The sequence below is a fragment of the Pyxicephalus adspersus genome, chromosome 11 (genome assembly GCF_032062135.1).
Source record: "Pyxicephalus adspersus chromosome 11, UCB_Pads_2.0, whole genome shotgun sequence".
In the NCBI taxonomy this organism is placed as follows: domain Eukaryota; kingdom Metazoa; phylum Chordata; class Amphibia; order Anura; family Pyxicephalidae; genus Pyxicephalus; species Pyxicephalus adspersus.
Window position 1 is genome coordinate 38,464,787 of NC_092868.1, and position 27,493 is coordinate 38,492,279.

Below are 27,493 nucleotides of genomic sequence, written 5' to 3' on the forward strand. Positions count from 1 at the left end.
AGAAAGGAAGGGCTGTACTGATGGTAAGGAAAGGAGTGGATAGAGGAGCACGAGGCTCCAAAAGACTAAGGAGTTTTGAAGTGCAACTCCACAATTCCAGCCCCTAACGAGGCTGAGGTACCTATGTGGGGGGTTGTGCAAATAATGGCTAGCAGAGCCGCTGGCACATCTGAGGCTCTCAAGAACTATAAACATGTCCATAAGTAAACCGGGTATAACATCATATGAGAACATAGAGGCCCTCTAAGGTCGCAGGCCAATAAAGCCTTCTGAAATGTTACCAAATCAAGGATAATAAAGCAAAAATAAAGGTATAGTCAAACATTTCAGTGAAAATAAAATCAAAGAAATCTGGAACTTGCTCTAAACTTGCAAAACCATGTTTAGAGCTAGGAAATCATCTTTTTATGAGTAAAACCCCATAACTTTGTATGGGTCAATGGGGATAAACAGCAGATCTCTGTACTCTACAGATAACATCTCTGGGTAGGTCATTTATAGTCCCTCTCCATGGCCCCACTCTATGCACTCTGTCTATCTCAATAAAATCAGTGACAGGCCTACCTAACAGAGTGTTAAAAATGGCAGTGACCGTACTTTGCAGATCTGGCCCTGTGGTGGCCTCAGGTATACCACGCAGCCGCAGGCAATTTAGGCGACCCCTATTCTCCTGATCATCCAGCTGCAGAGCTGCAGCTGAAGAAATAGGAAGAGACCTTACTTGTTGGTGGGACTGCTTCCAGTATGGACACAGTGGTTTCTATATGGGTCTCACGCTGTGTCAGTGACTCCAGCTCCTGCCTCACTGAGCCCTCTATGCGTGCAGCCAGTGCTTCCATCTCTTTAGTGGGAATGTACTGCAGGAGAGTCTGCAGATCTCTGGGCAGGCAGCATTCAAGAGGAGCAGCATCTGGGGATGCAGTAGAGGGAGATGTCTACTGTAGAAGCCTTGGTGCATGCGGTGCTCAAAAATCCCTAGCTCATGCCTTCCAAGCCACACCCCCCAGACAAATGTATTTATATATATTTATATCTATATTTATAATCTAATTTATATATATTTATATATATCTATATCTATAATCTACTGCTAGAACTTTGGCATAGTGGCCCAAGATTTTGCCCTTCCTTGGGTAAAGTGAGCCTTAACTTCTGGATGGGGAAACCCAGCTGATTTATAGGATGGCCAAATAATTTAAATGGCCTAGAAAGGAATAATATGAAATGTAGCTAGGTTCTTTTGGAAGAATGAAAAATCTGTCGATGGATTTTATTTTTCTTCTATTATATCACTTCCTATATATTTTCCATGATATCACTCCCATAATTCTGGGGTTTTGTAGCTTTCACTAGATAAGCACCTTCCACTGTTGTCCTATTACCTTTGCTCCAGGTTAGCACTTGTAAACACGTGCTTCAACTTTAAAAAAAAAACTTTTCTCTTTCCCAGAGCTCCCTAGAATATAAATCTCAACTTGTCAGCACAGTTAACCCTTACACATCAAACCCCATTTGGCTAAAGCTTTCCTCTTGAACAGGTTCTGGGGTGAAATTAAAAGATGTGCCCAACCTGCCAGATCATTGGAGAATATGGGACCCTGGAAAGGTTTTAACAATACCTGAACCACTGGTTGCTGAACTACCCTGGGCTAATTGTACAGCACCTTTCCCATTTGTCTAAGGTCACTAGAAGACAAATATCAGAGAAGCATACTTCCCATCTGGAATGGATCCCTAAATTCTTGTGCAATATATACATGCCCACATACAGGATAAGAGATATGGAATATTTTGAGATCTGTAGGATATCGTGGTTAGCTGCCTTTTTATTCTATTACTGTCATTTTGTACAATGTCTTCTCCACGCACGGTGACTTTAAATAACTAAACTAACTTTCTGACGAGTGGCTCTTTAAATAAAAAAGAAAAACATTGTTTCGTACTATAATTCCAAACTGTTCTGACTACAAACACTAAACTGACAAATTCATGCTGTATCTCTCTTGGTTTTTGACAAGTACACCATCCCCCAATGACATGATAATCAGCAGCTCTGCAGGGTACCATCTAAAATGCCTGTTCATAGTTTTGAACATCACACTAGGCAGTTGAGCTGACGGAAAAGATATTCGCCCCTTATTTTTTTTTTTTCTTTTCTGTGTCTTGCAAAGATTTCAAATTCAGACATGACAAGAAGACAAGATAATTTTGCCATTCTGCATTTCCTTGATCAGCATCTCAAACAGCTTAATGTTCTCATTTTTCTGGACAGCTTGTCAGAGACATCATGGATTTATTAAAAATCGCCAGGACGCTTCCATTTTATTTCTTTCTTGGCTGGGTTTGGCTCTTATACATACATCATACCAAGTTCATGGAAACAGATGCTAAATGTTCATACAGCGAATGGCAACTCGTCTAGCACTATGCAGGTGAAATATAAACTAGGACAGTGCTTCCAGGTAAAACACTAACAAGAACATTCTTTTAAATAGCTCAAGGATGTTTCAGGAAATTTGAGAAAATATAGTAATACAGTTCATTTGCAGTAAATGGATTTGTCATTTAGTTTTTATATAAGGAAGAAGTATAGTGAAATTTTATATTGGAACTGAACCAAAAATGTGTTAAAGTGTATAGATGTAGATAAAGACAGGAAAAATAGAGCTTGTGTCAAATGTTTTGCTGTTTTAACACACTGCCCCTGATTCATCAAACAAAATCGGATTATCGGTCGCGCATTCGTATTAGCGATCCGGAATCGCGCGCGATCGCGCTATTCAACAACCGGAAAAGCTCGCGCACGGAGCCGCGCTTATCCGACAGCTTTTTAATTGGCAGATTCGCGACCCCTATTGCGCATGGCAGGAATCCGGCCGGCAGATTCAGGATGCGAGTGGACGCGCGCACTCGAGTCCCGGACCGCGGTAATCCGCGATCGCGGGTCGCGCGTATTATCGCGCTTCCCGCGATCGCGGATTTCAATGATGAATCAGGGGCACTGTTTTAACAACGTTTTAACACTATCCCTACATTGTAAATTCACCATCCTAATTTTTTTCCTGATAACCACTGTAAATGTGAAAATAATGGTAAAATGTAAAAGTACAGGTAGTTCCCAGGTTACATACAAGATAGGGACTGTAGGTTTTTCTTAGGTTGAATTTGTATGTAAGTGGGAACAGGTACATTATTTTAATAAATGCAATTAGGACAGATGTTTGTCTAAACATATTATTAGGCAGCATGGTGTCAGTTACTGTAAAAAATACTCAATGTGAAATAATCACAAACAAAGCAAAAAAAAAGAAAAAAAAAACTTTATGGAGCCTAGACATTCATTAACTTCTGGAGCAAGCTGTGCTTTGACATGCAAAAAAAACAACGGCAGAATTTGTCTTGGTCATTATCGTGGACTCTCTGTAATGGAAAATCCAAAATTGTGCCAATTTCCACCAAAAGAAGAGTGAAATCTACTAATCCACCACCAGTTGAGGTGACAGTTGTGCAAGACAATAAATCCTCTCTTGCTTTGTTTCTTTTAGCATCGCTATATGTGCCACGAAGTTCTGTGGTATGGACAAGTGACAATTGGCCCCCAATTGTACATTTCTCTACCAGGGTATTTAATAAATGATGTTAGGACCCTCTGTACACATGCTAGATAAAGAACATCAACATGTAGAATGTGTATGTATCCGTAAAGTTATGGGATTCCAATGGGGGTTGTAAGTTTTTGTCAAAACTCCTTTTTCCTGCCTGCTTTTCTATAGATGAAAAGCTTGCTGGTGCCAAAGGTGTTGATATGGCAGCAATAGTCTTTGAGCTACCAAATGCATTTGTCCACCACTTTTACATAAAATAATACATTTTATTGCAGAAAGGGACAGGTGATTTGAGCAAGAATAAAGGAAGATGGCAGACAAGGGTTTTGCTTCGCTCTAAAGAAATACAGCATATGTTTAGATGGCATATTATGTTTTATAATATAAAAAAAACATTGTAGTGTGCAAGTCAACAAAGCTGAGAATAAATATTTTATAATTTCATGTAAAAAGTGGATTATGCATGCAGGAGCATCTAGGGGAATAAAGGTCATGTCTCAATGTTTTGTGACTGTAACATTTTGCCTTGTTTTAGACTATACCTGGACTGTGTGTTCAGGGTATGCTAGTCAATGCATTTTATGTACCAAACGTATATTAACAATTGCATTTGGTTGGGAAAAATTCTATGCATGTATTTTCTGTGTGCCTTTCTGTATATATCCCCCTTGGTGTTAATCAATATGTTTTAATTGTTGAGGTTTCAGCCAAGGTATTATGAGAGTGTATTGATTCAGTTTTGCAGTAATACAGTTATTAAATGATAATAGTGTAAATCATGATTTAACCTTATATGAATTATGTATATGGTGATCAACGTGCAGAGAGCTGTAGTTAGTGTTCTTTTTAACAATATTAATATTGTTATTATATATTAAGGCATAATAAGGCAGTCAACATGGTATGAAAAAGTAGCCAAGTACACAAGAACTTTTTTTTTTGTATATGCCCTCTGTCTGGGGTTTTTGTTTTTGGCCTTTGGGTTATCCAAGAAGGAGAAACATTAGGTTTTTGCACAAAAATCTAAACACTGGTATCATTTGGTTTATATTTCATACCTTGTAACATTCCTCACAAAATAGACCAATCTGCATTATTATAACTGATATCTACAAAAAGATGTAATTTTCAATTTGGCCTAATTAGTTACTTAATTTACTGGCTTGGAAAGTATTTAAACTGCAGCTGTGCCCAAAATATGAACAATGATTTAGTTACATGGAGTGCTGCCAGGCTGCCAAGATTTTGCTGCAATATGAGAAAGAAAATATGATTTACCTGCCTTTGTTGTGAATTTTAGGATATATTTCTTCTGCTTTTTCTGAAAATGAAACCACTTTAGTGTTCTTAGTCAAAGCACATGTTTATTGTAAGGTGTATGTGAAGACGTTTTTGGACTGTGAACTGGGAACATGGAAAACACGACCTTTTTGCTATATATATATATATATATATATATATATATATATATATATGTCTCTGTACATGTTTCCTTTAAAAAAAGCCCATATAAAAAGTTTGTTCATCCCTGGCACATACAGCCTACTAGGTTGTCATTGTTGGGAAATTCCTTTTTCTGCTTTGTGTACTTATTTAGCTCATTTAGTGATATTTTATTATGATTTGGATAGCTTAGCTGGGAAACTAAATGTTTGCAGTGTAATCTTTATTACAATCAATCTAATCTTTTATCCTAGGTAATTACAAAATTATTCATGCATAGCTTATTCCTTCACTATCTATGCAAAACATATTTCCCATACGATACATTTATTAAGAAATATATTTTCTCATTTCTTAGCAGATGGACTTATTTTTGTAATATAGGAGTGAATGACCTGGAAATGGACTCAGTAAGAACTGATTTTCCCATACAGAGAGGGAAAGGAGAGGTCAGAAGGGGACTGCCATCTCGATGGATAATATGTTTATGTGAAGAACTAAAAATGGTTTGACCAAAATCTATCTAAAGTCAAACCTTTACTAACATTTGAATAGAATGTTTTGGATAGAGTGGTGAAGGTTCTAACCATCAACAAGCAAAATGGATGAGCAAATGTGTTCAGGCTTATGGGGCAGGGCTTGGATGGTCCACTGCAAAAATGTAGAGATAGTTCACGAACATGATAACTATTCTATACCTCACCATGACCAATGCAGCCTGCCAAAAAAATCATTTTTATTGAGGTACTTCTTGTCAGATTGAAATCTCGATCATAAACTAGAAAATTACATTTTTGGAAAAGTTGAGGAGCATTTTCCATGGGTTGTTTTAATGTCCAATGCATGGCTTCCATCTCTGTTTCTACCTCTCCTTTGGTCAGGGAGGTATCTGCATAATTTTTATTACAAATACCAACATAATGATTATTAACATCATACACAACCTAATTATTTAGTGTTTTGAAATTTTAATATATTTCATTCCCAACTTTGATAACCAGTGTTTCCCTAGAAAATACCTAACAATTTTTGCTATCATGTAGAACTCGTAAGTAAGTTTTGGCTAGAGGCTAATTAGATAAGCCTTGCTGTAAAATTGTACTTCTACCTCATTCTAAAAATGCTGCCTGCTGTCAGAGTATCTTCAGATTTATCAAATTAATTTACATTTTTTGTTCTGCTGTGCCAAAGGCTTCATACACATAACAGCTTAAATGGTGTTCTTGGTGAGCATTCTGATGCCTGTTTAGTGCTCCCTGGCAAATGAAATTGAACATAAAATGTTAAATTTACAGTAACGCTTAGCAAGAAGTGCACTTATCTCAATGAAGTTAATAAATAAAGGTTTACATCCAGGAAAAACAAAATACAGTCATTAGTACATTCCTTTACATGGACTCAAATATAATAAATTTTTTTTACCCTTCTATCCCCAATTTAATATCTGTTGGTTCTGTAGAATTGCTCTTTCTGCAACACTTCTTTGGAAGGCTCACAATGATGCACCACCTAATGTGCAGTAGCATTGTCACCCTTCCTGGTCACCATACCCCCATAGGATGATACAGTCACATTGGAGCTTCACATTTCCTTTGGGAAACTTAGATATTTCAGGAATGAGAGTTTCATTTACCAGGTAAAAGGTATTTAGGTTGAACATTTTATCCACACCAAGTACTGTCATTAACCCCACACCCAGCCATTTCCTAATGACTCAAGTACCAAAATTCCAAACCAAAATTCCAAACTTAGTATTTGTGTACAGTAGTTCCTTTAAGGGAAAAGGGGGGCAACATCTCTCTTCATTAACCTTTCTGGAAGGATTAATGATTATCACATATGTGATCCTATTGCCCCTGAACATAGTATTGTCACCACAATTGCTGGGGAAAAAAAGCAAAGGAAAAAAAAAATAACCTTTTTTTCTATAAATAGTATCATATAGTATATTAAGTAAAATAGTATAGGGAATACAAGGTTTATAATGTGGTTGTCCTATACCAATATATTATTGAAAGTGTTGCAGGCTACCCAAGTTCCAGGAGAACCAAAAAGAAAACAAAAAAACCCGACTGTCTTCAAACTTTCTAGAGCTGCTTGCTGAAGATTGAAAGATGTTTCTACCTACATTCGGACGCTGGTTGTGAACACACATATTCCTGTTATTGACCTGTGCCTTATATCTAGTATACTGTATATCTATTTCTACACTTTCTGACTGCACCCTGCTACTAGGACTTAAATGGCATAGGCCATACATCTACCACTAATTGTACAATTGTAACAAGCTGGAAGAACAACACCAAACACTCAGGTATTGCCTAATTTAAAGTTAGTACTTATCTTTATTTGATGCGTACTATGGTCTAAAGCAGCAACAGTTCCATCAGCAAGACCACACATCTTCGTTTACTGGGAACTGGAAAAGTCGGGCTGGGAGAAGCTGGCATTTCTTTAAATGTAACCAGAAAATTTCAGTCCCAGCACTCAATTCTCTGATATTAGGAGATAACAATTATGCATTGATCTTAACCAAATAAAGCATTTTCATGACCATTGATAGCTCACTTTGACCAAACCTACTTGTTACGTGATACTGAAAGAAAATTTGCAATTGTTAGTATGAGATTCTTTTTGTATATCACCAGCTGTTTTATTTCTCATGAGCCATCGGGGCATAACGGCCATAACTTTCTTCCTATGAGGTCACTTTTACCCGAACCTTGTGTGGGAAGGAGGACACAAGATGTTCACAATGACACAGACCATACAGTTTACATAAATCCACCTGTACATCCACAATACGTGTATTCAGTATTCCATGTTTTTGTAATTACCTTGCTGAAAAAGAATAACTCTTAGGTGGCTTTCTTGTGGAAAGGCCCACTATTCCTGCTACAACTACACTACACTACAAGTTAGATACACATGTCAGAGCAACCAAGAATAAATGTGAGTGCTGTTTGATTTAAGTGATAGACTACAGCTAATTGGACTTAATATTATAATATATTGGAGTTAAAGTTCAACAATGTGTGAAAGGGTGGCTGTCCCTTTTACATAATAAAAAAATATTGTGTTTGATTAGAGAATGATTGTCAAAAAAAACACTCAATCTCACTCATGCTCAGTGTGGACGGCACTCGTTTTTTGGACATTTGGAGGAAGATACTTTACCTTATCTTAATCCTACACAGTGCAAGACCAGGAGACATCAGAAAGAACCCAAAAAAAATAAAGAAAGAAGATAGCGGAATTAGACGGATAGGCGAGCCCTGGAAAAAGAGAGTACCCAGAACTATCTCGATGTGGTTAGCGTGGGCTGAGGGCTTTTCACAAGTAAAGGTAGGTGATTTATTTTAAAGTTCGCTTTAAGTATTCTAATAAATGGAGCTGCTGAGTATACAAAAGTGCCCTATTAGGGTTGCCATCTCTTTTAAAATAAAATACCAGCTTTATTTTTTTTTCTAATAACATTAGCAACAAGTTTAATTTTTATTTACCGGGCTAGTAAATTACAACCTTAGGACCATTTGGTTATAGCTACACAAAATTGTAAGTGTTCTTTTAACACTGTATAATATATGAGGAAAGTGTTGGTATTAATAGCGGTGTAAACAGTAATTGGGAATCCTAATTATCTCTATTGAATGAAAAGAAAAGATGCTTGTAATAAAATGTCTGCTTTTATTTCCTAGCTGGAATCTGACACATTCTGCTACTCCGGTTTTCATCAATAATTTTCTGAGACTTTATAGTGTTGGATGCAATATGTGACATCAGAGCCAGTAACTTGTTACTATGGAAACAAAGACCTTATGATGCAAGACATAAAGAAAGGGACAGAAGTTGCTCTAGCTCTAGCTGTTCTTAAACATAGCAGCCTCTGCTGCGTCACAAAACCTAATGATTTCTAAGTAAATTATAAGCTTTTATTACTGCTTGCATGAACAGGTATTCCCCATTTTATGGTCATTTTTAAACTTTTTATTTTCCTTGTTACTTTACTACATTCTTAATTTCTCAATAAAACGCTCAATGCACAAATTTAAATATAATTTATTTGTACATTTTTTTTAGCGTAAAATAACTATTTAATCAAACTCAAATTTCTAAATATTTGTTTTATTGTTTATGTATAATTTTAAATTTTCTCCTACTTCTTTGGGGTTGGTATCAACACATTTATTGCATCTTAAGTGCATCTTTAATTATTATCACAAAAAAGGTAAAACCTACTTTTTAGAGTGCCACATCTAAAGAAGAGGAACATTTTGTATATTGATCACATTTATCAGTTATATTGATGGGTTTTCAGGTCACAATCAACCAAAACATTGTTCATTTGACCTGGGACTATTAAATCTGAACATTGCAACATTGGGGTAGACGGGGTCAGGTTTTTCCAAAAGAGGTGAGGGCTACATACTATTTGCTCCCTTCCTTTTTGCTTTTGTTTATTTTTTGAGAAAAACAGATTCTAGGGGATGACTAATGAACAGAAAACGGGACACAAACACTTGGCCTATCCCCCACCCCGGAAGACTTTGAAGGGCCTGGTTTTCATAAGGTGTGTGTGTGGTTTTTTTTTAATCAAACCACATTTTTAAGGCTCAGAGAATCTGACCAGCACACTATTACAACTGCCACAGCCTGCTGACTGAATTAGCTGAGCTGTACTCTTTGTAATGTCAGACAAATTTGCCCTTGTCATTGACGTTGATGGGGTTTCATGTTTGATTAAGAATCAGCCCAGAACTGTATAAATTTAGGGAATCATTAACAAACCCAACAAATTGCAAATTTAACCTAAATCGTAGACACTATTCTCCATACTGTTTAAGTAGGAAGGGGAGAGGTAAATTATTGAATTAGGAAACAATTCAAAACAAACATGACAAAAAATTATTGCCGATAGTCATCAAAACAAGTTCACATTCCTGGTCACCACACAGTTTCCCCTATGCCATTTGTACAATGCACTAATGTACAGATTCATAAGAATAGTGACAAAGGACACACGTGTCACATCTAATAAAAGTAATGCTAATATTAGTTATTATTAATAGAAATGATTTATATGGGAATGCAGAAGACAATGCCCCTGATTCATCATTGAAATCCGCGATCGCTGGAAGCGCGATAATACGCACGACCAGCGATCGCGGATTACCGCGGTCCGGGACTCAAGTGCGCGCGTACACTCGCATCCTGAATCTGCCGGCCGGATTCCTGCCATGCGCAATAGGGGTCGCGAATCTGGGATCGCTAATACGAATGCGCGACCGATAATCCGATTTTGCTTGATGAATCAGGGGCACTGGCTCCAATAACAAGAGTAGTAACAAGACACAAATTTACATAGGCCTATTAGCCAACCAGTCATTTATTAAAATTTAAATTCTTTTTACAACATTATGCCAGCTACACATTTGGTATTCCTCATGAGGAAAAAATTGCATTATTCCCAAAAATGAAAGAAAGGAGAAGAAAGAGTATATTAATTCAATATTTTAGGTACCAAGCTAACCCCATAGTGAAAATCTTTACAGTCTAAGGACAGCAACGTCCTGTGTGAGAGCAGTGGTCTAGGTTCAGGGGTCTGCCATAACTCAGCACAACCAAAATTAAGTTCTCCAATCACCTCTGTTCTCCTAGAATTGTAAGCATGGCAGTGGCTCTGGTCCTTATTATGATGCACAAATTCTGACTGTTAAGCTGGCACTGAAACAAAATTAAATACATAGAAAATTTAGGACAATATGTCTCTAATACTTCCTCTGTAAATCCTCATTGGTTATGCTTCAACAAATTATATTTGGACTTTAAATACATTACTATTGAACACAATGGATACACTTAACTTGGATACATTTAACTTAAAGCAGTGAGGAGCCCCCTAGGGTGTTTCATAGGTTGCCAATAGCAACAAAGATGCAGTTAAAAGCAAATATTTTTATTAACATATACAAATTTTAAAACTGGAAGAAAAATAGGAAGGATTTGAGCTCAGCAGTGGGTAAGTTCCACTAAAAGTGGAGCAGCTGAAATCTGTGAAATATTATTAGTAATGACTGGAGAATGATAGCAGCTGTAGGAAACACTTAATTCAGGCAGGTCTTCGCTTCTTTAGCATTTTGAAGAAACATCAGTTAAAATGAGAAATATGCATGGAGTAATTATGTGCATAATTACAGCTTGATGAAAAGTTAATTACTTTAATTGCAATGCCTACATATCACTGCAGGTAAACTGGATTGCATTCCATCGTACACAATGCTATGTGATTGGATGACAATTTAATCCTGCGTTGGACATGTATCTGCTGAAGACTTCCTGTGAGAGGATTAGAAGTTATAATTTGTGCAGAACTTGAAATATATTGTGGTAATGTACCCATTAGAAAAAAGGAAAAAAAAATTATTAGATAAAAAAAAATTCACACTGTTTAATCCCCATCTGTAACTTCCCATTCATCTGAACCAGCTGTCCCAGGAAACGTCACAGTGCCTCTTGCAGTAGTAGTGACTAGTGTTGGTCGAATGTCTCACTATTCGATTCGACAGCTATTCGATCAAATTCGATCGAATAGTGAAATATTGTTCGAGTGATTGAATGCCGAATTTGAACACCATTGAAGTGAATGGTGGGAGAATTTGGGTTATTTTTAGGGACTATTAAGGGCTGCAAGAGCAATCAGATTGCTCTTGCAGCCCTTTACTAGTTGTATGTGTTCTTAGAAAGAGTTTCTCAATCCAAGAACATAGGGAGTCCTGTGTTCTTGGATGGAGAAACTCTATCCAGGAACACATATACAGGGCTGCAGCAGCGATCCTGCTTGCTGTTGCTGCACTGTACTAGTAGTATATGTTCTTGAATAGAGTTTCTTTATCCTAGAACAGGGGTCGGCAACCTGTGGCTCGCAAGCCACATGCGGCTCTTTGGATGTGAAGCTGCGGCTCTTTAGTTCAGCCCATCGGAAGCTATTCAATCTCTCAGCCTGGCTTTTCACCGAACCCCTCCCCCGTGACACGCGTCCTCCCTGTCTTCAGTCCTTCGGAAGCTCTCGAGTGTCACGGGGGAGGGGTGCAGTGAAAAGCCAGGCTGAGAGATAGATAGTGACTGAGAGATAGAATCGGTGCCTAAAGGTATCTATATTTCTACAATAAAATACAAAAGTGGGCAGTTTAGCAACAATGCATGGAAAATCAAAATGTTTGTACCTGTTTCACCATTACAGAATTCTGAGGAAAATGAAATGTCATCTAATGTTATCCAAACTTTCTAAAACCATGCAAAGCCAATGCTCCCATTGAATTTGTTTGCTCAAATGTATGTTATTTTTTTTTTAATTTTAAGTACAAGTTACACTGTTTAGTAAAGTTTAAATTTTCAACTTGAATAACCATGCAAAGCCATCGCTCCCATTGAATTTGTTTGCTCAATTGTTTGTTATTGAAGTACAAGTTAGTGTTGTAAGTAAATGTTTAATTGTTTTAATTTTTTACTTAAATAATAAGTAATTATCTAATAATGCCATATATATTTTCTAATTTGTTGTGAAAAACACTACTTATATATGAATAAATAGATATTTTTTCTTATGAATAAATAGATTAGTTTTTTTATCAAAAAACTTTATTTATGCGAGTACTATTTATTGTTGGCAAGAAAAAATTTTGTGGCTCTTTAAAAACTTTGAAATTTTGTAAATTGTAATTTTTGACTCTTCCGACTCAAAAGGTTGCTGACCCCTGTCCTAGAACACAGGGCACTAGATGTGAGGAATGGGGAAACTTGTCCCTATTCAACCTCTTGTGCTCGGGGATAGCCTGCAGTGACCATGGGAACTGAACTGCAGATAAACTCTGCAGTTCCACTACCATCCCCGGGGATCACCTGCAGTCACAGCTGTGACTGCAAAAGTTCCACAGTTATGTGACTGTGGGAACTGAATTGCAGATGAACTCTGCAGTTTCACTACGGTCCCCGGGGCACTACAGGTTAATTAACCTGTAGTGACCCGGGGATGGCACACTCTTCTCATTGATTGCAGACTCTGCTGCAATCATTGAGAAGTTGCCGGGCCAGCAAGTATCTCTAAAGCTGCGTACACACTTCCAATTATTATCGTTTGTAAACGAACGACGAACGATCCTGCACGATATCTGCAAACGATCGTATAGCACCGATCCTGTACATACAGATAACGACACGATCGTTCAAAGATATTGTACACACGTATATATACACACAGTATATATGAATATATATATATATATACACATTCACATACACAATACAGCCTGTATCGATGAAATGTTCGTTCATCGTGCATGCTCAGAACATGCACGATCACTGAACGACCGTACACACGATAGATGGTCAACGATCGTCGTCCAATCCGATCCGCCGGTCCGGTCATTCATTTCCAATGACTATCTTCATTCGTCGGCGTCGTTGGTTACTTTTTTTACAAACGATTTTTGGCCAATCAGTCGTTTGTCATTCGTTCGTCGTTCATTTCCAATGATAAAAATTGGACGTGTGTACGCAGCTTTACTCTAACACGCACAGTAATATGATACATTTGTTCCATTTTTCTTGCAGTGGATAAAAGAAAAATGTGTAAAAAAGTGTATCATATTATTTCTGTGCTGGAAACTGTGTTACAGAGTAAGAGATATAATGCCATTGTAGGATAACTTGTAAAAAAAATAGTTGTTTAATAAACACAAACAGTTAATAAATTAATTTAACATTAATTTTTATTTTTTATCGCATTTTTTTTACTTTTTTTTATCCAAATTTTTACCGCCGAATCTCGTTTTTTTTGGGTCGGGTCTATCCGAATTGGAACAGCCATTTTCGTCAGCCATTGTCAAATATAAGGAAAACCCAAATTCGAACACCAACACTAGTAGTGACTGGTAGTCTGGTAGTGGAAAGTTTTTTTTTTTGCTTAACTGATAGACTATGTGTCTTCTCCTAACTGTGACAACATGCTGGAATGCTTCAGGCTGATGTGTGGACCTAATGGTGGACACTTAAAGCAGAACTAAACCAGAGCAACTCATCTATCCATGTTCCAGGACAGGGCACTGCCATCATACTTTTCTTCTGTCTTCTACAAATTCTTCTACAGCCAAAGCAAATCAAGATGGCCGAAGCTGGCTGAATCAAGATGTCAGGATGATGAACATCCCATACAAGAGCCAATGCACAGGCAAGGAAAGCTGGAATAGATGGGTTTTCCCATGGGCATCTCAGCTTTGACAGCAGAAACTGAGTGTTCAGAAGTAAGACACATTACCATAAAAAGGAACGCCTGTCCCTCTGCAATAATACCCGGCCAAATTATAAAAACTTAAACGTGGAACTGTTGTTCCACTTTAAGGCAGCCAATAAGAGGCATCTGAATTTTAGGAAAGATACATGTACATGGCAGACAGTGTTACGTTATCAAACTTTTATGTAATTGAGTTTTTAATTTTTTTTTATAAAAAAAATATATAGATTAGGTATGGGGAGAGGATATTCTTCTAACTAAAGATGAGATTTTAAGGATATACATGGTATATTACATGTCTTAATAAAGGGTCAAATCAGTTCATATTAAAATTTCACTAATTGGCACATGCTGTTGTATTAAACTTAAACCACCCAATAGTTTACTGATAGCATACTTTAGTTTCATGATTTATCCCCTTGAGTTCTCAGATGCAATAAATGGGTTCCCATAGTCACATCTTTACCTTATTGTAGTATTGTCGCAGACTGAGGGAGCCCCAGTACTCATACAGAGAAATTAGCGATTCCTGACTCCTTTACTCACAGGATGGGCAAGCTTTTTAAAGATTCCCAAAGTGCCAAGACTTTGAAGGCTCAATTGGGATTGGCGACCCGTAATCTGCAGGATCTTTTTAAATCTCAAAGAGCTGATACCCACGAGGCCTATATTTCCAAGATGGCACCCGGAGGGCACCAGGACGACTCAAACGAAATCGAGGGTAGGTGTATGGCGGAGATTGTGGAGGGACTGGCAACCGATATTAAGGGAGCTTTATTGGTATAACAGATCTAAAGGCTGACTTGATCTCCCTTTCAGAAAAATTAGAGAAGGTGGTGTGTGCAGGAGCAAGGAGAGATAAAGCTGTAGCACAACTTGAAAACATTACCGATACACATACTGATCACCTACTATCAATGCACCGACAGCTTGAGGACATGGATAATTGAGGCAGGAAACAAAATATACATGTAAGAAGCATTCCAAAGTCAATCACTCCAGACAAGCTTCAATCGGTGGTAGAAAATATCTTTATTAATTTCCTTAATAGAGATCCTGATTCTCCTATCATAATTGATTGCATACACAGGGCGTTGAGAGCTCGTGGTTCAGATGATGCCCCACTGAGAGATGTGGTTTGCTGCTAACAAAATGATTTACTGAAGGAGGAGATCAAAAATAAAGCTAGAATGAATCAATTAACGATTTTTGAAGGCACAGAAATATTTTTCTTTCAAGATCTGTCTCCCACAACTTTAGGAAATCGCAAGGCCTCGAAGCCCCTGCTGGTAGTGCTGAAGGACAGAGGTCTGAAATACAGATTTTTCCATTCAGAAACAGACAGAAATTTCCATTCAGTCGCAGCGTTCTTTACCAAGGGAGACAACATCTTCTATCCACGCCTATGGATTTACCCACGCTTTGTAGAGATCTGAATTTTCCTCTAATTGAACTGCCGGACTGGTAAAAAGATTTTGACCATCCAACTCGAGACCACACAAGATCCTATTCACTGGCCTCTTCACCATCCAAGCCTGTTTCTAAGAAAGTACGATTTCACAGCCAGAGAGACTCCAGCGATGATCTCGCAGCCAAGCCTCAAAGAATTCGACCCTAACCAACTTGCTACACAGATGTCAGACTTTCATGCAATTTGGTCAGTAGAATTTAAGATTTTGTTCAGGAGAGTTGTCTCTACCTTCAGTTCTTGAATGTTCTGACATTTTAATACAAATAAGCATTACTGTTCATAGTTTATTTAGCACCATCAATGTGGTGCCCTTCCATGCAATTTATCCCAAGATATTTATATTGCATAGGAGTCAGGATTTTTCTTGTCTTTGTTTTTAGAAATCATCCTGTACTTAAGTGCCTACCTTATGGTTTATTATATTACATTACACTAATTGGTTTATTTCATGATTTTATGAATATAGTTGCCCATAGTGTTTATTCCATAGACCCTACACTGAGGATCTACAGACGTTAGTCTGCAGTCTTTTTCCTATTCCCAGGACTGTCTAAATACTAAACAGATTTCTGGTTGATCTTTAAGTGCCATTTTTCAAGTCCTTTATGGAGGATTTGATTTGTTTTGATTTTATGTATTCTTTATGGGGGGGGGGGTCATTTTTTTGTGTGTGTTATTTGAGGAAAAGAAAGAAAATATGGTCTATTTTGATAGGTTTAGACTTAGTTTGGATGATTCTACTTTAATCTCACACAATGTGAAGGGGGAACATACCCGGGAAAAGATCACTTAAAGATCACTAAAGATCTTAAAAGATCAGGTGCATCTTTTTTTTTTTTTTGCAAGAGATTCCCTTTTTAGAAAGACCATGTACCTAGATTGACAAATGATCTCTTTAACCAGGCCTTCAATGCAACAAACCCCAGTGCCAAAAGAAAAGAGGTCTTCATATTAGTCAACAAAATGACAGATTTTATAATAAAAAAGGAACTAGCGGATCATGAGGGCTGCTTTCTGTTTTTGCATGGAAAATTCCAAGGCAGAGAGATTACATTGGCTAATGTTTACTTACCCAATACTGGTCAAATTCGGAAAATTTTTACACTCTTTTGCTTTAGGTACAATAATATTGGGGGGAGACTTTAATGTCTCACTGAATCCACTACAAGACACATCTGATGGTAAATCTTTCATGCCTTATAAAGCACTTAAATGTTTTAAATTAGCTCTCAGATCTCTACAATTAGTCGATACATGGTGCTCATTACACCCAGACGGTAAAGATGACACATTTTACTTGCATGCTCATAACAAGTATTCACAAATAGATTATTTTTTTGTGACTCAGCAGGATCTCTTATCCATTTCTAAACCGGATATTGGTGTGATTGCTCAGCCAGATCATGTCCCTATCCTGCTCCCTTTGTCCTTGGGACAGGAGAGGAACAGCAAAAAGGGTATGTGAAAGCTGAACCCAACATTGCTCACAGATATGCATACCTCATCACATATTGAAAAGTCCTAACAGACTACTTCGCAGAGAATGCTTCGGAAGACTTATTCCCTATGCTTATTTGGGAAGTTTACAAATGTACTGCGTGAGGTGAATTTATAAGGGTGGGAGCCCCAAAAAGAGAGTAAGAAGAAACCTAATCTTTTGATAGGAAAAATGTCCAAATTAGAAGCCATTCATAAAGACTCTATGGCTTTCCAATAATATAGGTGTTGATCACGATGGTTTTATTTTTTACCATCAGCCAGAATGAAAATAAATGGCCTACTGTCAGACCCGGTACAGACCCGGTACATATACAAAATGGCACACGTTATTATTATTTTTGTTATTATTATTATTGTTATTATTTTATTATTACTTTGAAGCCATTTTTACATACTATTAGAAATTCCACAGAAATCAAAGGAAAGACATATAAAGTCACAAACCACTTTGCCTGCTCTATTTGCTGAATTCATACTATTTCAGGACTTGTCTCAGTTCAAGAAAAATCTGTCAAAGTCCGCAGCACATTAATGTTTCATCAGATCATTCCGAAGTCCGGTCACTTAGGGAATCCTTTCCTGTCCATTGAGAAGACCACTGTATTGCTTATTTAGGAATCAAATTGACTAGTTCTCCCAAGGAGCTGTACAAATATTATTATTTACCATTACTCCAAAAGATTCAGAAGAATCTTAACATTTGGTCGATCAAAAGTTTTTCGTGGTTTGCAAGGGCAGCAATTGCGAAGATGAATATTCTTCCCTGTTTTCTTTATTTATTCCAAACCCTCACAATTTCTCTTCCTAATACAAACCTTAAAATGCACACACTATTTTATCCAAATTTCTCTAGGATAATAGGCAGCCAAGGATTAAATTCTTGGTTGTTACAAAAGCAAAACAACAAGCCGGATTTAAAACTGTATTATGTAGTCTCGGGTTTGCCCAGAGTAATTGATTGGATTGTCATCATTAAAGTAAGGATTGAGTAAAACTAGAGTACTCTTTTAGTGCTAGTTCTTTGACTTCTGTGCCATGGTTATCTCCTAACCATATACCCATGCAATTAAGCAATCATCCTTTGATTGGTCCCATTCTGGCTACCTTCCACAGGTTTAATTTTAGCTTTCATTTGACAGATTTGTTCAGAAGAAAGACCTGTGTGTCATTCTATTTCTTTTTTGTACTCTTCCCTAAATTGTTATCCAAATAATGAACCAGCGCGATTTGAGAGGAACTGGGAGACAACATGAGCCCAATCTCTGAATGATGAGCAATGGCAAGATGCCTGTTTATTGACACACAAATTTTCAATAAACACTGAAATCCAGGAGACAGCTTACAAAATTCTCACCCAATGGTATGCTACACCAGCAAAACCACTCAAATGGCTTCCTGAGACCTCAAACAAATGGTGAAGGTGCCAGGATACTGTCTATTATGTATCCAAGATATGCCAATCAAACAATACAAAAACTCCTTAATAATTCACTTTTTGAAAGCAGCCAAGTGTTTAATCCCATTATTTTGGAGGTCACCTTGATACTCTTCCTATAAATTTATGGTTCCAAAAAATTGGTGAAATTTATGAGATGGAACAAACTAGGGCAATAGCCTCAGATAAGAGCCAAAAATGTATAGTAATGTTGTACCAATATACCATGTTGTAATGCCTGGATCCTGTTTCAATACTCCGATTCATATAAAGCTCTGAATAGTGGTTGAAGTGTTAATTTGTAAGGGTTTTTCTTTTGGCAGCCATTGCAGTTGTAATATCTGGAAATAGTGTTATCTGCACCCTTCCAGACCATCAGAACTTATTGATATTGATTAGATGATTAGTAAAAAGCTGCTTCCACCTTATATTATATTATGGTATATTCTAATATATTTTGTTTTATGTTATTCCATTTTGTTTTTCTCCCGTTTATCATTATTATGGTGTTTTTGAAAAAAGTTTGCAAATGACGTGATTCAAGTCTATTTTGTATCATGCAGTTTTTTTCTTTTCTTTTCTTTTTAATATTTATTCTTGTTTATTTGTCTGTTTTTCCTATTTTTCAATAAAATGTAGGTGTTGATAAAAAAAGAATGCAATAGAGTTCAGTGGGAACATTTAAAACACCAGGGTGGATGGCAATGAGGGCTACAAATGTACAAAGCAGATCCTGCAAATTAAATTTCCATATACAAAGAAGCTCCCCCGACTTCTCAGCAATTAAAAACACTTTTTAGTGTATTGGCCTTAAAATCACATTCATGCCTGCATTCATAAGATTAACATTCCCTTTCTCACTGCCCCATGTGAAGGAATTGCACAGCACAGAGTAAAATGCCAGGATGCACCAGTGTAGTAACATCATCACATAAAGTACCTACCTGATCACAACATAGATTAGCATTTCTGCTATCCCATGACCATCCAACTTGGATGCAAATTAAGAAAAATGTGGCAGTCCGCAAAGCTATTTTTATTTGTATCCTTTCGATTTAATGAGCACCATCGTCTTTTTTTCTCTTTGTTCAATGCTCTAAGTATGATGTAAGAATGATAAAATATTCATGTAAAACTATGTTTTTCAGTATCAAGTAACTTTTTCTGTCGCTGTTCAAAATAATGTAGTGGCAAATAAAGCCATTGCTGTTTTGCTGATTCTTCCCAAGAAACAAACATAGCATTGCCAAATAGTCATCATGTTGGTTATAACGCTGCAGTTATTTTAAGTATATATTTTACTTAGAACTCCCAGTAGTCTGGCCTGCCATCAAATAAATATAATTTATTCCAGGAGGTATGAATTCCCCTGAGTAGATTTTAAATATGCTTACAGACGTCTGGCACAGCTACTCAGCCTACAAAATAGATGCTGAATTGTAAGTGTGTCTGCCAGGCTTGTGCTACTGACTGAGTCTATTTATTTAGCTGGACAGTCAGGTTGCCTTTTCTCTCCCGCCTTTCCAGCATACAGCTGCGAGGAACTCCCTGCGGCCAAAGTATAATAATGGCTGAACTTGATTTCCTGCATTTCACTGAAATTGAGCCATCATCAAAACTAAATGATGAAAATGAATTTGGTATATTGGCATATTTGTGAAATATTTCATGTCCTTCTAGACTGACCATCTGCACTGAGCCACCAACTTATAATTTGCATGATGAAAAAATGATGGTTGACTTTTAAATTTACCCTGTCAATATATTACAGTTTTCAAGCAAATCTATATGTATAGAAAAGAAATAGTGAGCATACTCACCTTTTCTGCTACCCACATTGGTAAATATTTCTCCATTGTTGAGTAATGTCCCTAAAATGTCAAAAAGAAACACTTCCATGAGTGTTGATCTTCTTTGGCAGCAGTTACTGGTTCCTGCTGCTGACCTCCAAATCCTCTAATAGAGGACCAGTAAAATCTGCAGGATACCAAACACTTGCAGAAGTGTCCCCATTGGGCTTCAGGAATCCAATTCTCACTATTCAGCAGCACTGATGTCAAAAAAAAAGGTCGACTTTTTTATTAAACAAAAAAGAAATCAGTTTTTTTGTGTAATACAGTTTTGGCTTGCAAAAAGCTTTTTGGGGTCAAAAAACCCATTAGAAGTTTGAGATAAGCAAAGTATCCTAAAATATTTTAAAGTCTGTCAAATAACATACAAATCTAACGAATATTTGTGTTTGACCAAATTTGCATTGAATTCTTTAGCCGCCAACTTTTCATGGTAATTGCCACTGTAATTAAAATAGTAACGGGATATAGAACTCTACTAAAAAAATAACTAATTGCTGTCTAGATTCATTATATGTTGGTAACAACCTTTTGATTCTTGCAGTTAATTATTTTATTTGTGTTAGAACTTTTACAATGTATAAACTGCACATGTCTTCAGATGTTTGGGTTTATATGCAAGTAGCAAAAGTAATAAATGATAATTAGGTTGCTCCTCTGAAGCCAGTTTTGTCATATTTTACTGATTTTAAAAACCTTCTTTCCAGGTTTTTATTATTTATTAAAAAATATTCTTTTTTGTTTACTGAATCTAAAATATAGCAAGTTTGTATTAAGAAATCAGTTGCTTGTGAATTAGACAAGATTCCCAAATTTAGTCAAATTTTTTTTATAAATCACTGGGAGTTGTACAGATATAGATGGGGGTGATAAAATGTGTTTATAACATTTCTATGAAGGTTGTTATTGAGTAAGTATAACAGAATTGATTGATGGGTGAATATACCTAAATGCTCTTGATATGCATTAACAAGACATGGGCAAATGTACTTTGAAGTACACTACAAAATGTTAGGTCTGTAGGTTTATTTGTGATGAAACATGCTTTTGCTTTTTTGTGAATACAATGCTGGAGAAAGCTGCCAATGATGGAAGATTGTTATTTTTACATTATCCATGGGAGACAGGAACCAGCAGGAGTGTCCCACTGGGTCAGTATCAGTTAGAAGACTGATGGCTGTGCACCAAGCTAAGGACTGTGGTCAGGACAGGATAATGTAGGTTTTGAGGGTACATTTCCATATAAATGCCTGATTCTGCACTGGGATGTGGTACACAATAAGGCACAAACAGGGGCATTATAATGAAAACAGCAATGTATGGAACCATGTGTGAAGCTCCAACAAGGGTCACTTTGTGGGGAGCACTAACAACTATAATGGGGATCAGCTATAATGAAGGGAACACTATGGGTTGCAAGAAAGCACACTAAAAAGGGCATTATAATAAAGAAGGCATAATGAAGGGCACTGCAGCAAAGGAAGGATCAATAAGGAGCACTAAATGAAAAGGAGTATTCTGAAATCACTATACTAAGAGGACACTATAATAGAAGAGGGAAATTGAAGGGGGAGAAGGTAATTGAAAGTAGTGGACACCTTTCAGAACTTGGGAGGAGTACTGGGGTGATGTAAAAATGTTTGCAGGACATTAAAAAGTTGTAACCTCAGTTCTGTATGGCTGTGTACAATATTGGCCATGCCCAGCTGTGACATGGACTGAACAAAAAGTTTGTTTTAAATGGCTGAGTCTCTCTATCAGTGGTGGCATTGAAAAAGTTGAGCAGAGGAAACAGTTGCATTTAAAGGTACAGGTGGTAAAGTAATGAAAATGACTTTATAGATGACTGACTTTATAGATGACTGAGCATTCTTTAATATTGCAATAAAACTTTATTCAAACATTTCAAAGCAATACAGAGAAAAAACAATGACATTTACCACTGGCCAACCCAGTACAACCAAAGGCCCCATGCACAGAGAACACAACAAAATTTGGAATTGATAGGTAAGAGAATTATAATAAAACCAGAGATTAATTTAAAATTATCATGGTTTGTAAATAGTATAAAGACAAAAAGCTAAAGGAGAAAAAGCACAGAAGAATAAAAAGAGAAGGCAACTAGAAGAATGGAAAATAAGGAGTGGGAGTCCACCTAGAAAGTCCATCCAGGATCATGGACAATGCATTATAAAAAAATTGGAAAAAAAAATGTCATGAAATGTCAGGACCACAAAAGGCCCTTTCTAGTTGGGATCACATTTCAGGAACAAAGAGAGGAGAGAAATCTCAGGAAATGGTCCACCAAAGTTGTAGCATCGTGCCTTGACATCTGAGACATTTCAGAAAATTCTTTGCATTTAGTAACGATAAGAGTATCTATAATATCAGGATAGTATTTTAAAACACTTTTCTTGTGCCTTGCTGACCACAGTACCTTTGTGAGTTACAGGAAATATTTTCTACAAATCCTCTGCAATAATACTAAGGCCCAATTCACATTCCCAAAACAGCCACAAAGTATGGAGGAACACATAATAGTGTAGTAAAGAATATGGATAATGGCAAGAAAGTTTGTGTGAAAAGGACCTCAAAAGGGGCAAGATCCTAAGATAAAACAGTAGGATTTGCTAGATGAAAAACAAAATCACAAATCTGCATTCAACAGTTTCCACATTGGACAGATGCCAGAGAGGTGTCAATGATGGAACTGCAGAGTCCTGACAGGAAAGGGGGACTCCTTAAAATAGAAGTCATAGGTCCTGTGTACAAGCAGGAAGTCCCAGGAAATGATGCAGAAAATGATGCACAGGGAAAGAGGAGTCAGAAAAATAAAGGAAGATATGTTTGATTTTACAGACAGGTAAAATCAAGCACATGGAATAACAGGGAGGAATAGTAATCAAGTCAAGTGTCAAGTGTGAAAACTGCAGTCCACCCACCTGTTTGCGATGGATGAATCAGAATGGTATACTACAAAAAAGAGTCAGAGAGGCCCATATTTAACAAAGGATTGATGGGGAATAGAGGTTAGGAGAGATAATAACATCCTGTTAAACATAATCTTGTAACTCAGGGGGGAGTCAATATCAACCCGCAAAGGGGGTAGGAAGCAAACATACTGCACATGAATAGGGCTAGAAGTTGTCTCCACTAATGCCATCTTGAATGGCTGCTGCACTGGGACAGCCCTTGAGTAGATCCAAAATAATTCTCTAGATTATGGCATGGGATACCAAAAGGTGGATAGCTGGTCCATGCTCCCTGCATACTATAACTTGCTAGATTTGACAGAGTGTTCTATGCAGCCATTTGCAAAGCAAAGGACATATTACTGAACTGATAGACATTTTAAGGTTGCATAGATAAAGGAATAATAAACTAGCAGCTGACATGTTGCATATTTTTCCTTTGCTCCTAGGACGAATTGGCAGGGTGGGATGTAAGGCCAGAGTTCTCATAAGGCCACCTAGGCTGCGGTATCATCACTATAGCATCATTACAAAATAAAAAAAACAATATAAAAATGTGCTGCCCTGCTACACATAATTGTCCACTTCCCTTCCTTGAAACTAGATTTCTCTGGAATGGGGAGGTGTAGGTGTACATGGGGTACATTTGTGACCAACACCCCCTAAATTGTCATAATTTTGGCACCATTAGAACATAAAAACTCTACCCATCAAAATGTGCTGCCCTGTTACACATAACTGTATGTTTCCCATTATTGAACCCCAATAGCTGGCTGCTTGCCTTCTTTGAACCCCCTTTTCTCAGGAATTGGGGGAGATGTAGGGACCTGAAGATGTAATAGTAAGAACATTCCCTCCGTGGCTTTCTGTCACATGAATCACATTTTTCTGGAAGTATCAGTTGCAGAGTTAATAGGGTTTAAAGAAAGTTAGTGGCTCCCTATAACTGATAGAATGTATCATATGGTACACATAGTTTCTGCTAGTAAGCAGGTAGCAAGGCATGGTGCGAAGGCATGGGGTCCATACATACCAGGCTTAAGCTCTTACCACTAGCGATAATGTAAAAGGAAAATGCAGCTATAAAATCTACTGACAATTAAAATATCAGTTTTAAATGGAACAACCTAAGGTGTATGAAATTATAAACATGCATAAAAAGCAAAAGGTATACTTGTGTGAAAGTATGCTCAAAGCAGTTTTAAGCTGTTTAGCTTGTGTAGGTGGTCAATGTATCAGTACAGCATGGTGTCAATGAAGGTCTTTCTTCTTACAAAACTATGCCCTACATTCTACCTCAGTTTTGCATAAACTCTGAAAACAGCCATTGTGTTAAAATTAATATGTACAACCTAATGAATTACTTGTTGCAAGGTCAAGACTGAAAGACCTAACAACTCATTAAATATGTACATTTTGGCTTAATTAGCTCCCTCAGGCTCCCGACCACTTGTCATATGTTGGTTAATAATCAATGCAAATTAAGAAATCAAAATAAGCTTTATAAAATCTACAAAATGGAAACTCACTGTGCAGTTAAATGTTTTTATCCATTCAATTATTTCAGATAAGTTTTCAGTCATAGCTCTTGCAAACAGTTTTCCTGAAGGTAAAACATAAAGGGCAATAATTATGCCAATTAATTTGGAATTGAACCTGTAAGTGGCTACAGCTGCCATCAATTATGGTTTTAAACTATCAGGTGCAGTATTCTGAGACGCAATGAATATCAAGGGACAAAAAGTTGTTGTGAACCCATTTCAAATGTAACTGAATTCCAGAAAAACAGCTAAACACACAAATACATACATACATAAAAATATGTATTACCTTCCAGTTATTTTATATTTTACATCAGAACCAAGATGGATGGATGGGTAACATTTCTAAATGGTGTTTAAATGGAGACTAGCCTGTTCAGGATAGCAGAAGTAGCAGACTGATAGACTTATCCACTTGTACACTTTTCTTTTTCCTCCTGTTTGCATGTGCATGACAAGCACATGTGCATCCACTACATTTGATTGGCTCCTAGTACTTTTTTCCCATTAAGTACTACTGGATAGGAGGATACCAGATCCTGAATGTCACGCACAGAGAGACAGGACCACTAGGAGGTGCTATGGCTTGCACAGGAGGGGTGTGGGCTCTGAGAAGGGCCAAGGCGCAAGGAGTCTAAGCAGTAACCAGGTTTTCTCCAGAGCCTCTAATGGTGAAGATGTTGCACCGCTGGTTACTGCCAGGTTGCGCTCCTTGGGCACACCAAGGTGGGCAAATCATGGTACCAAATCACAAGGATAGTGGTGGAAAACCGGGGTCGAGGCAGGCAGCAAGCAAGAGATGTCAGGTCACACGCCAGGGGTCAATAGCCAGGGATCCAGGAGTCAGACACCAGTGACACAGGGGCCACTGCGGGCACAGGGAACACAGGAGACACTGGAAGCAACAGGAGACACAGGAGATGCAGGGATATCCACAGACAGACAGGAACACTGGAACAGCACAGGGAAGTTGGTTGGCAATCAACAGACTGGGCAATGAGGGGTTAACAGAAGAGGTGGACACAGGAAACAGTGGATAAAGCAGCAGGTGTACAGGAACTAGATCACAGAACTTGGGGCTCGGCACTAGGGAAAACTTGTTGCACGAACAGTAAGTGCAGTCTGTGAGACAGCTAAATAGCCAGAGGCTATTATCTGATTGGCCAGCGGATTGGACGCAATCGATAGTTTGGAAACAGAGGCACGCCCAGCGTCAGAACCGCCCGCATGCGCAGGAAGGAGATGTCTGCGCTTCAGTGAGGAAGAGGTAAGTGTGACATTACCCTCCCCCCCCCCCCTTTTATGGGGCCTCTCCACCCGTTGGGGTTTCGGGTTTAAGGGGAAAACTAATATGAAACCTCTTAGGCAGACCAGGTGCAGCCACATCTGTAGCTGGGACCCAACTCCCCTCCTCAAGACCAAAACCTTTCAAATCAATTAGATACATTAGCATTTTGCAAGAAAACTTGCAATCTAGAATTTGATGGACTTGATATTCCTGAGAAGAATCAGGTGCAGGATTAGCCAGGGGAGAGGGACGAGACAAGCGGTTCAGGACCAACAGCTTAAACAGAGACACATGGAAGCCACTGGGCAGCTTGAGATGTGGATGAAGACGTAACTTATTACAAACTGGGTTAACCATGGCAGAAATGGCATAAGGTCCGATGATTAATGGAAAAAACTTCAGAGAAGGCACCTTGCAACGAATGTTCCATCTGGAGAGCCAGACTTTATCTCCAGGTTAGAAAAGAAGCACCTTACAACGCTGATCAGCAAACCTCTTGTAACGAGACACTGACTGCTTTAGGCGCCCTGAGGTTGAAGCCCAAATACGGTTGAAGTCCACACAGAGTGCGGGTACATTGGTAGAGCAGGGTATAGGAGACAGAAGGTGAGGACGTTTGCTCCCTGTCCCCAATGGAGTAATTCCTTTCTGCAGGGGAGAATTTCTTTGGGAAGAAGGCACAGGGGCGTTGAACTGCGGTGGGGGCATCAACCTCAATGGAGGCATCAACCTGAATGGAGAAGGGCTTGGTGACATCTGGCTTAACCAGAGCTGAGCCAGAAAGAAAAGCTTTTTTTAGGGAATGAAAATTCTTAATAGCCTCAGAGGGCCAGTTCCTAGGATCAGCATCCATTCTGGTCAGTGCCATGATGGCAGCTTCCAGGTTGGAGTAATTCCTGATAAACTGCCGGTAATAGTTTGTAAATCCCAGGAAGCGCTGAGTAGCCTTAAGACTGCAAGGCAGAGGCCAGTTGGAAATGGCTGCAACTTTTTACAGATCCATGGAAAGGTCTTCTTTAGACACAATGTAACCCAGAAAGGGCACCTGGGGGAGTTCGAATAAGCATTTCTCCGCCTTTGCGTACAGACCGTTGTTATG

The 27,493-nt window shown here is 37.9% G+C and overlaps 1 long non-coding RNA gene across 1 annotated transcript in view; it reads left to right on the forward strand.

Moving 5' to 3' along the window:
- The first annotated feature begins 2,334 nt into the window (after positions 1–2,334).
- Positions 2,335–27,493, forward strand: part of LOC140341533 (uncharacterized) — a 65,764-nt gene continuing 40,605 nt past the window's right edge. Inside the window, exons 1-2 of the long non-coding RNA XR_011922899.1 lie at positions 2,335–2,462; positions 8,246–8,393. This is a non-coding gene — a long non-coding RNA (uncharacterized lncRNA). The remainder of the gene's footprint in view (positions 2,463–8,245; positions 8,394–27,493) is intronic.